Here is a 12,615-nt window from a genome sequence, read left to right as displayed (position 1 = left end):
ACGTATAACCTAATACAGCTGTTTGATTTGATGAATGTTCGGTGTACTGCAGTGATGTAGCTAAAGGGATTCAGCATATTATATATTACCATTTACTACGCCGAAGAGAACGCCGTAACCAAACCAAATAAGAATTCGTGGTATTTTTATGTCACGCTGTTATTTCACTTGACTGTATATAATGTACAGTAAAAAGCATATTATCAGGTTAATGAAGTAACATGTAATTCACAAACACATTTTCAAAACCAAAATACCGCTCAATATATCGGTGTTTACCTTAATAATAATCCGATTCTAAACATTCCTTATATAGGTCATATTAGTGTCCAAATTTAATCACATGATATAGCAAGATTTTCTGAAAATACCTATGTGACCTACATTTGAGCTCACAAGATACGTAAAGTTTATTTTGCTGTTATTTTTCCATTTTAAATGATAAGAAGTCTAACAGATTACAAATTTGTATTTTTTTTATTTTTTTTATAAGTTGCTACAATGAGTTGCAATTAATTAAACCACGTGATTCCGAGGCTAATGGTTACTAGTATATGATATGTAATAATTATGTCCCAAGGCCCTGATTTGTCACGTTTCAGTGACACGGTCAGTTGTGTTTATTGACAGATTCAGAGATAACATTTTAATATAATAATATACTTAACGAATTCTCTTAATGCACAAACAAGTGAAAACATCATTATAATATCATAACATACTTAACAAATTATCTGGGCTCTATTGATTAAATTACATTAACACAGATTTGTTGGAAAAAGCACAATACATTACTGTAATGATGAAACTTTGTTGTTTGATTAAAAGAAGGAATCCTCCAATTTTGAGCCCGACTCTGTCCCCAAATATGGCCAATTAAAAGTCAATTGTTCTATACCATTTCACATAGTGACCTGCTGATTAAAATAAACGTTGAAAACGCAAAAATAAAAACAGCAATTAACGTAAACTCACCAGTAATAACTGTTTTGCCTAGCAATGAAATCTATGAAAAAAATATATAGTGTTTATCTATTCCAAAACAAAATGCCTTCGAAGTAGAGTGACTTGTGGATGTGGTAGGTCTACTTAGCGTTATGATAATTGAGATGCCCGCCCCCAGCTGTCTCATCACAATTTCGTATATCTTGAAGCATATTTACGAGGTCTATCCCGAAGCTTGCCGGAGATGACCGAGTTGTTACGATTGCTCAAGGCGGCTTCATCACAATTTCGTATATCTTGAAGTCTTTTTACGAGATTTTATCCCAAAGCTTGCCGGAGATGGCCGAGTTGTTACGATTGCTCAAGGCGGCTTTAACACCTTTTCGTATATCTTGAAGCCTATTTACGACGTCTATCCCGAAGCTTGCCGGAGATGGCTGAGTTGTTGCGATTGCTCAATGTGGCTTCATCACAATTTCGTATATCTTGAAGCCTATTTACGAGATTTTATCCCGAAGCTTGCCGGAGATGGCCGAGTTGTTACGATTGCTCACGACGGCTTCATTACAATTTCGTTTATCTTGAAGCCTATTTACGAGATTTTAATCCGAAGCTTGCCGGAGATGGCCGCGTTGTTACGATTGCTCACGACGGCTTCATTACAATTTCGTTTATCTTGAAGCCTATTTACGAGGTTTATCCCGAAGCTTGCCGGAGATGGCCGAGTTGTTACGATTGCTCAAGGCGGCTTTATCACTATTTCGTTTATCTTGAAGCCTATTTACGAGGTTTATCCCGAAGCTTGCCGGAGATGGCCGAGTTGTTACGATTGACACTCAAAGTCTGGTCGTTGAGTAGCAAAAAGCAATGTATAAGCTCCAATCAGCTTGACAAGGACAAATTGAAAATACATCCACTATATATGAGTTTTTGTACATGAATTTCTTTTCTCCTTAAATTTTGATGTGTTAATTGTCATTATAGTTAACGAGTTTACATAAGCGGACTCATTAATTAAGATCTTAGCAAAACATCGAGTTTATAATAGTTGTGTCCACTTTGACGAACATCTACCATCATTAATACAACATTTAACATGGACATCCAACTGGTTTTATCATCAATAGCGACATTTGTACAATATTTATCTTTGATGATAATAAGTACCTTCAATTTTGATTTATGAGCACTTGCCACTTAGGTCCAGAGCAGGAAATTAGGTCATTGATAGTATGAACACGTTATAAAAACTTTTTACTGGTTGCAATAGTACATTTTTAATTTCGAACTCATAGCGACCATGTAAATCTTATGACCATATATTAGAGTGGTAAAGATTGTTAAGTATCTTTGATTTTTAATATTTGTATGGAGTTTTACCTCAATGCACCTTGAAAAATGGAAATTTGATTAAAAAAACGATCAATAAAAGAGCTATGAAATATAAAACATTTTTAAAAAAAAACTCATAAAGTATATATAGCTGAAATCCAGCTATACTCCCTCACGGTGGCAGGGATATATTTTGTTTGTCAAGGAAGATCACTGTGCATGAGATGTCGCTCACTGCATTGAACAGTTATAATGTTGATAATGTTACACAAAAAAGTTTACGTGTAATAAAAGTTTCTGTTCTGTTCTGACTTATATTTTGATCACTATATACGAACAAACCAATTATTACCAAGTTTCATATTATCTTTGAGGAACTACAATGGACGAATTCGTTCAATTTGAGACGTTGACGTTATACACGAAGTCTTGGTTCAGAAAATGAAGGAGTGTATGCACACTGGTTTATCAAATAAATAATAAGTTTCGTACATTTTCCAAGTTATTGCAAGGTTGTCCGTATCAAATTGGCTAAACCCACAGAGTCTACGTACCTCTGTGTTGTAATTGTCCGTTTCTAAGTGGTTACCCCGATTTTAATTGAATATAGTGTTGTCTGGAGTATATATGTTTACTCTGACAGCTTTTGTGGTAAGCCACTCTATCTATTATATAGAGACTATAGCGTTGTTTTCACTAACTGTTTCCAATTGATAACCTGAGTATATACCGAACATGTTGTTGATTTCTGTATGTATGCATGTGTTTCCAATTGTCATGATTTTTCCGAAATATACCGAATATAGTGTTGTTTTGTGTATGTATGTTTGTTGCACTGACTGTTTCAAATTGATAACCCCAATTTTTACCGAAAATAGTGTTGTTTTGTGTATGTTTGTTTGCGCACTGACTGTTTTCAAATGATAACCCCGATATTTACGGAATATAGTGTTGTCTAGTGTATGTGTGTTTGTTTTTAGTGACTGTTTTCAAATTATAACCCCAATATTTACGGAATATAGTGTTGTCTAGTGTATGTGTGTTTGTTTTTAGTGACTGTTTTCAAATTATAAACCCAATATTTACGGAATATAGTGTTGTCTAGTGTATGTGTGTTTGTTTTTAGTGACTGTTTTCAAATTATAACCCCAATATTTACGGAATATAGTGTTGTCTAGTGTATGTGTGTTTGTTTTTAGTGACTGTTTTCAAATTATAACCCCAATATTTACGGAATATAGTGTTGTCAAGTGTATGTGTCAGTCTCGATCCGCAAATGGAGGATTCCGCATTATCACATGATTGTAATTTAGTGTGATTATTTCAAATACATCGAGCATATAAAGCCGCCGTTGCATTTTTGCAATGAATTCTACACTTTTCATTTTAAGTGGTATTTTTCTTTACTGATGAACAAAGTATGGTGGCATATCATAACTGCCGTAAGATAACCCGTTAAATATTGACCACTTAATCTTATCTAGTAAACAGTTATTGTGTTACGTATTTAGTGGCATTCGCAAACCATAACTAGTTAACCTGTTAGTGTTGTTTAGCTAAAGAGGGTAAAAGGTGAAGTTCTAGGCACTTTTAAGCCTCAACTTAACTCAACTCAACATCTTTATTTCCCCCATGGCTGGAGATATTCATAATTTAGCCGCTCACTACATGCATGCTTTGGTGCTTTGCCCTAACCTATATCTAAATCGACACTCTAATAACTAAGCGACTACTTTAGTTTTTTTTATTTTCTTCTTTTTTGAATGGCATCAAACATCAGAATTAATATAAATCTGATAATTTTAGAAAACCGTGTTTAATTTAGCACATTAATACATATAAACACAAAACAAAAAATGAAAGACCTGTTAATTTTAAGCCAATGTAAACAAAAATAATTTAATTCAAGTGTTGATTATTAGACCTGACCAAATAAGTCAAATTTTAATATGAACTCATTTAACAACATAAGAGAATAGTATGATTTAAAACCTTGCATGTTGACCCTTTTCAGAAGCTTGATTGCTCATGAAATATCTTGATAAAAACATATTTCATTCGTATTCCAAAGGAAACTCATTCTTAAGCAAAATACACTTGAGTTATTTGCTACTCAATTACATTTTTACTGTAGAATTTCTATGGAATAGTGAACACCATTTTATATAGGGCCTTTCATATCTTAGATTATATAACCCTTTTTAAAATTATTTCAAACATTCGTTATTACTGAAGTAAGCACATTTCTGTGATGGCATGTTAGCCTAAGATGATAAAATATTCCTCAGACATATCAACTTTCATAGCTTTTTTTCATGTGTTTGATCTGATGAAACTGGTTGGGACCAACTTTGATCAGAAAAGATCTGTTCTATATTTTTTGGAATATGTCGCATGATGTTTGAAATGGTAAACCGTATGTTGCGCATATCTGTTCCCTTTCGATATTTTAGATTTATATAAATACCGTAAAATTACCGTAATTATTTTCAGTGCTGTTTATAACTGCACGCTTGATACGTGAAAAATTCAAGGATTGATCGCTTTATTTTCTTGCGTTTATGCTTTCTGAATGAAGTTAGCAAGCAAATTCCTTGAAACGCGCTTTCGAATCTTGGTTATTTGATCGCTTGCCCTACCGCGTTTATACAGCATAAACGCAAGACATAAGCGACTAATACTTATATCTCTTTTATTTATTTTAGATAACTATCCATCACTATTAAATTTTAGCAGTTTTTTCTGCAACTGAGAATTTGTTCTGAAAGAAATGTAATATTACACTTTTATTTTTTTTTAAAGTATTTTGAATTAATAGAAAGGTTAAAAAATAGAAGTTAAGCTTATATATTCTTGTCCAAGGGATTTACGAAGAACGCATCAACTATTTATTCTGTATATACTATAGTTTTGTTTTCACTACGTGGGATGAAAGCGAAAAGGTTATAGCGTCTTCTTTATCTAAAGTCATTTAAAACTTTTTTAGTCCAGCAGCGGAAGACTAGAACCTTGCATCGGAGTACATAGAAAATGTTTTTTGTGCTTTTTAGTAGCTTAGACCCCCTAGTTAAGGAATCCATTTGATGGCCTCGCGCCACCCTTAGGGAAATCGAATATTCAAGATGGCCGCCAATTTTTACCAATATCAACAAATGACTTTAACTTTTGTATCAATGCTTTGATTCTTGTGCAAATCGATACTTTTATGGTGTTTAAATATAAAACGATAAATTCTATGATATTTCACACCATATTAAGGCCATCATGGCGTCCAATATGGCCGCCAAAACAAAACAAAACTGTCTAATTCGTTATATTTTGTTGCAAATACCAGCATCTTGGATTGTTTTTATATTTACAATAAATGTGTGCAATATATATTTTAAATAATAATACATAGTCACATCTTTACTTAGATGGCGTCCGAAATGGCCGCCATAACAATGTAAAATGAACACAGAGTAAATCAAACGTGCTCACCTTTTTACGTATGTATAAAAGCTATGGCATTTTCTTAATTTAAATTAACAGTATTTTATATATTATGAATTGATATATTTGTGACATCGCTCAACTAATTAAGCGTAATTATAGCTTATCTTTTTCAACAGTTTTACTTGAGAGTTGCAAAACATTGTACATGACATCCGCGCATGGTTGCAACGACATCGAGTGTTGCATGGACTGTGACTCACAGGAACACTTTGTAATTTTAAGAACATTATCAGGGGCTACTTTTCCCTACATTAACCAGGCATCGACTCCATATATCGTAAATAGTAGAGGCAATATCAAGCGTTATGCACGCAAAGAAATAGGGAATCATGGACTTTATGGTAACTATAAATGCAGACCCCAGTCATGTTATCTTATAACACAGTTTATCCATAATTTGCATGTGCCAATTTCCGATGACATCACTGCAATAATCTCACTGTGGTCTATATTTCTACTTATGAATGTTTCAACCAGAAGTTCTTCTGATAGCATACGTATGGCTCGTATATTTTGTGGAAACTTCTTTCCCGATTACATCTTCAAAACCCAACCGAATTTAGATTCCAAAAATTCTACAAGTCCGCTCCCTTCCACTAGAGTTCCCACGCTTCCTACGCAACTCATAAGCGTATGCATTCCCACCAAACGTAGAAAAAACATCGGTGTACTGATCTGGGTTTGACCATATGGTATTTAAAGCTACTCTGTACAATTTTAAATCTCCGGTAAATACTGTGTACTCTTGACCGCAACTGATGGCAATAAGCTGGGCTTGTTTTAAAGCTGTTTTATTGTGTCTGGATCAGATGGAGATTTTCAATAAGTGGCAAGTATACTGCTTTGTTTTGTCTTATTGTATGCTTTGCTCGTCTTGTTTATCTTGCAATTTCTGCTACTACCTTCAAGGGCATTACTTTCTTTAATCATACTTCGCCTGGTATGTCAGCCTTCTTTGGTCCGTTATAATGTTCGACGTTGATTTCATAATCAATTGGGTTTGCCATTTCACTCTTGTCAACACGCCGCATAACGTTGCTATCGTCTCCATTATTTGCTTAGGAAGTTGGCTGTGTCACAAGTTTTGCAAGAGACAGTTGTTGATAGTTTTCCATTTTGTTAAGATATGTCCGCATCAAAATTATCGACAACCATCTAAACTAATTCATCTGAGCAATCTGATATTCCATGAAGAGTTTGGTTATAGTAGCTGCCACTGCTGCTGATTTTTTGAATCGCAATACCTCATCATAGGTACAGGTAACACCAAAGCTGTTCATTTGGTTTACTAGTGCCTTTGGATTTCGCATTATAATACCATAACACTCCAGTTTAAAGTGGAGTTGGAATATTAGTCAAAATACGAAGAGTTTCGTAGACACCTGGGATCATTACCGTTGGACTCAAATGATTTTCAATTGATTTGCAAACGTACATTTTTCTATCGTACTCTATATCTTTGCTTTCGCGAACGATATGTTTTGCTACTTTAAATCGCTATATCTATATCTGATTCATCTTTGTAGTTGACAACTTTCAACAATGCCGGGGAGCTTGCTTTAAATACGACTATACTTGCAAAACAAGGTGCTTTTAAAACTAGCAGATCGTCACAAAATCGTTCAGTCAACGAGGCTATAATATGTCTTTGGTTCAGTATTACACCTTATACTTTTTAAAGAGTTCAATTGTATTCAACACAGTAGAAGGATTTTCTAACATCAGCCCGAAAAGACATTCAACTGCTTAATCAACATCTTTGTATCCATTGACAGACCCTATAGACGAACTTGATTAAGCATAGGGAATACTTTTGGGTGACATAAATTTAGCCTTACAGTCTACATGATATATAATTTATATCAGCAAATTATATAAGTAATCATGGTGAAGCATAGAACTTTAATAAATGGTTTTCCGCTTGAAAAAACTGTAAACAAAAGCAAATATACCCTTTTTTATCATTTTTCGATATTTCCGTGGCCATATTGGTCCTGTTATTGCTAAATATGTAATATAAAATTATACGTCAAGTAATTATGATCTAATTTGTTTATGTAGGTTTGTGCAAAATGTAGGTTCGGGTAGTCATCAAGATTATTATGGCGGCCATCTTTGACGCCATCTTGGTAAATATGTGACTATATATTTTAATTTGCAGTATATATTGCACACATGTATTGTAAATATTCAAACAATCCAAAATGATGGTATTTGCAACAAAATGTAACGAATATAACAGTTTTATTTTGTTGTTGCGGCCATATTGGACGTCATTGTGGCCTAAATATGGTGTGGAATATCTTAAAATTCATTGATTATATTCAGAAACCACAAAGAGTATTGATTTGCATTAAATCAAAGCATTGGCACAAAAGCAACAGTCATGTTGATTTTGGTAAAAATCGGCGGCCATCTTGGCCGCCATCTTGAATATCTCGATTTCCCCAAGGATGGTGCAAGGCCATCAAACGGATTTCTTAACTAGGGGGTCTAAACTAAGTAAAAAGCTAAAAACATTTTCTATATACTCCGATGCAAGGTTCAGCAAAAAAAAGCCATTTGGCTGCTGGACTATTTCGCATTCACCCCTCGACTAACTGTTTCCAATTGATAACCTGAATATATACCGAATATAGTGTTGATTTCTGTATGTATGTTTGTTTTAGGTGTTTCCAATTAATAACCCCGAAATATACCGAATTTAGTGTATGTTTGTTTTCAGTGACTGTTCCAATTGATAACCCCATAATATACCGAAACAAGTGTGTTGTTTTCATGCTTTCCGATGAAATAATGAGTTTTATCATCTTTTTTACTGAAATGGCAAGGGAGTGCTTGTTAATTTAGGCGATTGACTGTAAATTACTTGTTCTTGCAAATTATGAGGCACGCAGTGATTTTTTCTCGACATGAATAGCCTCTGCCTCCTTTTCCCTTTAAAGACACCCATCTGAAAATATGAACGCATCAACTAAGTTACATCTGTCGCCATACAAACCAGCAATAAAATCCTGACGTGCCCATATCTGGTCAGATTTGGTAAACAGAAATATTAATAAAGCAGTAGTAGGAAACGACAGGGCCGCTTAGAATGACATGAAAATGGGAAAACTATGCTGTTTTGGCCGTAGAGTCTGCAAATTGACATCAAGATTGAATCGAGTTAGTTCACACAGTGGTCAGTTGCAGTAGAAATATCAGAAACTTGTGCCATTTTTGGCGGCAGAGGTTTCAAAAGTTGACAGCATGATGAAACGAGTTGGTCAGTATAGTATATAAACTGCTCCTTTTTAAGTCTCGGCGCAGAGAAGTTGGAATAAACCTTTAATACCTACTTAACGTAATTTTGACAAAAAGAAACATTGCCAGATAAACTTGTTATGTACTTGTGTCAAACTTTGTAATTACTTCCTTAACGAATTGATGTTATTTTATAATAACTTAAAACACTTTAATGTGAAAAAAGAAATATTGAATTTTAACTAGAAGGATAACTTATTCAAACCTCTGTAATGACACCTTGAGTTGTAATCATATGGAACGAGTTATAAAGAGACCAAATAAATTTATAATAATCCTATTGAATGTTGTTGTCAAGAGTGAAGAAGGTAAAACCTCCATGAACCTGGGTTCTTATAAAAACGATATAACTAAATAAGTAGTAAAGTCATAAGGCAACAGTAACCGACAAAATACGTTTGTATAAAAGAATAGCTGATTTTTGTAACGTCGATTATAATTGGTTAAATGGCATCGCGGTAATCCAATCGGAGCACGATATTGAAATGAAAAATAAGGTCATAAGTCCTTGCTTGTGATACAATATGAACGTCAAGATTTATATATCCAAAGGAATAGGCGAATGCAACTATTTTTAAATAATACGCACATGCATTTGCAGTTACACTCGCATGCACCAAGATTGAGGCATGTGTCCTCGTGTGAATATAAGTATGTATAGCTGCCTGTTTATAACTACTTACTTTCCATCTTTAATAGATGTGTTTATTTATGGATTGATTCTTATTTTAGTGCGTTCATGCAGAATGAACGCTCGGTCGCGATTTTGCATATCCATAAACCGCGCTAGAACGGTCTATGAAAACGTGAAGGATTTCACGGGGCGGGGCGGGGGGGGGGGGTTAAACTTGTTTATTTCTACACCCACATACACACACTTGTTTCGTCGTTAACAAAATATAAGCCTAATCAGAGGAAGCATTAACTTAGCGAAAAAAGCAAATCATATTATTTAAAATATGATAAACTAATTTCAAATACTCATTATCATGAGCTATGGTTGTAGCCAAGAGATCATTATTTGCGCTGCAACGAAACTGTTTTCGAAAAAAGGCAGGCTAAAATTCCAGCTTGGAAGAAGGAGAACCAGACTGACACATGGGGAATCCGAAAAGCTTACTTATGTCAATTAATGTCACAGAGGGAAAACATCAACACAATTCTTTCTCTATAATATTATTTCAAAGATTATTTATCTAAACCCAAAATTATGTACCGTGAAATACTAATATAACCTTTTTTATACTAGTATTCATAAAGTCATTGAACCGATCGGTCAATCTATAAGATGGAAGAACATTGGTTTTTGTATTTCTTATGAAGATTGCCATATAAATCAGTGCATGTGATTCGAGAAACGATCAAGGATTTAAGACTGTAATTTAACTTATATCGCAAAACTTATTGTTTATTTTTTTCTCTCGATTTATGGTATCTAAATGGCTGCTTAAAACTCATCTTCGCGAAGAAATATCATTCATGTTTTAACATTTTATCCATCTGTATTGCAAAAGAAATACATCATACGAACCAGACATTTGAACATCGCATTCCAAAGAATGTACAACATAAGCAACCATCGATTTACCGATTATATACTATATTTATTATATAACTCATACCCTATTTTGATAAACGCATAATCATTATATCCATTACAACTTACTGAAGATAATCGCTGTAAGATAGAGCCTTAATGTTCCAGATAATTTTTCTGCCAATCGGGCAGATTCACACTTAAAGATGCACTCTTACTCCAAAATCAGATAATCCACAATTAATACAAATGTTTTTATATACCAAAATGACTAAATAAATGTCGAAAACAATGGTTCTTATGAAGGATACCGAGTTTAATTTGAAATAATTGTGCAGAAAACTTCTTCCTTATGAAACGATAGTTCATCAAGTAAATATTTTAGCATTCACCAATCATTTAATATGTATGCGTTTATAGCTATTAATTACACGGTTACAATCTTATTATCAGTAATAAATATTTTCCATAAATTCATTATTTAGTAAGTAGTTAAAAGAAAAGGTTTATCACTTAACATTGATATTTGTAATACATGTGTATGTATTGATTTTGAATATGAATGTCACTTAAATCATGTAGAAGAGCTCAATCAATTAAGCAGAATACATCGGCCGTATTAAAATCTTGTCATAAATTGTTTTTAATAAGTGTGATATTTTGAAGCTCATGAATATACGATGTCTAATATAGAGGCATTTAACGATGAACAATACAAATAACATTTATTTCTGTCTTTTTTGCGCCTGGTCGTTCGACTTGATAGATTAAAAAATCAAAAATGAACTCTTACAATTACATAGTGAATATCTTTCAATTCCTTGATAATGTTAAAGTGACACTCTTATATAAAATCAATACATTCACTTGTATAATTTCGACATTTGTTAATCCTTTTCGGTATATTAAAACAATTTTATTAATTGTGGTAAATCTTATTTTGGAGTAAGAGTGCATCTTTAATAAGATACTATTCGAGTTGTATTCGTTGAATCGGTAGAAGTAATATTGGGATTTCTGTCGCATAGGGACGAGGCAGCGAAGCCTCTATAAAATTATACGGATATTACAGTCTTCTTTCTCCATGTCCCGAGATCATTCATAAAGACGCCCTGAAAGCTGCATTGGATAGACCAATACATTAAAACCACGAGATGTTTTGTAAACTGCATTTATAATAAAAGAAAATGCAATTGACAATTATATGTTTCGCAGCTTTATTTGTTTTTGGAAATGTCCAATGCACGAAGTTACATATTGGTATTATGTTAGAATTAAGTAATAATTGGTATTCGAAATATGCGAACTTCTTTGTCACAATATTTAAACACACATTTGACGTCATCACCAATAGGAGCGATATTCTTCCTGGATATGAGTTCGAACTGGAATTTGCAGACACTGAGGTAAAGTATTTGTGTTTCTATAAGTTTTGAAAAACTTTTTTATTTTACAACCGTTGTGAAACTAATCATAATAATATCAGGGTTTCCTCTTCAGGGTATGTATACCACGTGACACATGGTGTCATAAATGCTTCGTCGGAAGGCTATGCTTTGCTTTGAATGAAGACTAAAACAAAGATAAATTGTAACTTTTAATTTATCATACATCATTGACTTCATTCACTGTATTGGTCAGTTATAAACCCAGTAATCCGATTAGCCACACCGTTCTAAAATCAAATTAAAGCCAATATTGAATAACAGTCCGGATACTCGCACTTTGATTAAGATTATGAGGACTAGCAGGCCACTTTAAGACATTGCTGTGCCCCTGGTGTTTCTCTCTCGTTATTGCATGAGTGGGCTGTGAGGGCGTGCTTTGTTGTGCTGCAAACAAACCATAAGAGAGTAAACGCCTCATAAACGGGACAAACACTGGTGAATTCCTAATCCCTGTACTGACGGGCATTGACTTTTCCGTTGAGAATAACAAGTTAATTTTTATTTAACTCTGTGATCCCGTCCACTTATGAACCGTCCCGTCTTCCACGGTTTATA

Source organism: Mya arenaria, chromosome 10 (assembly GCF_026914265.1).
Source record: "Mya arenaria isolate MELC-2E11 chromosome 10, ASM2691426v1".
Taxonomy (NCBI): Eukaryota; Metazoa; Mollusca; class Bivalvia; order Myida; family Myidae; genus Mya; species Mya arenaria.
This window is presented reverse-complemented; position numbering follows the sequence as displayed.